The 865-nt window shown below is 41.2% G+C and overlaps 1 protein-coding gene across 4 annotated transcripts in view; it reads right to left on the bottom strand.

Moving 5' to 3' along the window:
* LOC107851632 overlaps window positions 1-865 on the bottom strand; it is a 9,215-nt gene that overhangs the window by 830 nt on the left and 7,520 nt on the right. The window lies entirely within an intron of this gene.

Below are 865 nucleotides of genomic sequence, written 5' to 3'. Positions count from 1 at the left end.
TGTTTGGCCGAGATAAAAAGAACAAAATCTTCACTAAACTGTCAAGCGCTCAAAACAAAGTTCAAGTCAGATGCATTACAAACGTTCACTTTAGGTACCAAAGTGAAAGTTCGTGCCAAGTTGAGGGGCCTGGCGATGTGTTTGGCCGAGATTAAAAGAACAAAATCTTCACTAAACTGTCGAGCCCTCAAAACAAAGTTCAAGTCGAATGCATTACAAACATTCACTTTAGATGCCATAGTGAAAGTTCGTGCCAAGTTGAGGGGCCTGACGATGTGTTTGGCCGAGATTAAAAGAACAAAATCTTCACTAAACTGTCGAGCCCTCAAAACAAAGTTCAAGTCAGATGCATTACAAACGTTCACTTTAGGTTCCAAAGTGAAAGTTCGTGCCAAGTTGAGGGGCCTAACGATGTGTTTGGCCGAGATTAAAAGAACAAAATCTTCACTAAACTGTCAAGCGCTCAAAACAAAGTTCAAGTCAGATGCATTACAAACGTTCACTTTAGGTGCCAAAGTGAAAGTCTGCGCCAAGTTGAGGGGCCTAACGATGTGTTTGGCCGAGATTAAAAGAAAAAAATCTTCACCAAACTGTCAAGTCCTCAAAACAAAGTTCAAGTCAGATGCATTACAAACATTCACTTAAGGTGCCAAATTGAAAGTTCGTGCCAAGTTGAGGGGCCTGGCGATGTGTTTGGCCGAGATTAAAGAACAAAATCTTCACTAAACTGTCAAGCGCTCAAAACAAAGTTCAAGTCAGATGCATTACAAACGTTCACTTTAGGTGCCAAAGTGAAAGTTCGTGCCAAGTTGAGGGGCCTGACGATGTGTTTGGCCGAGATTAAAAGAACAAAATCTTCACTAAA

The sequence above is a fragment of the Capsicum annuum genome, chromosome 1 (assembly GCF_002878395.1).
Source record: "Capsicum annuum cultivar UCD-10X-F1 chromosome 1, UCD10Xv1.1, whole genome shotgun sequence".
Classification (NCBI taxonomy): domain Eukaryota; kingdom Viridiplantae; phylum Streptophyta; class Magnoliopsida; order Solanales; family Solanaceae; genus Capsicum; species Capsicum annuum.
The sequence above is the reverse complement of the archived record's forward strand: the minus strand, read 5'-3'. Positions and strand labels throughout refer to the sequence as shown.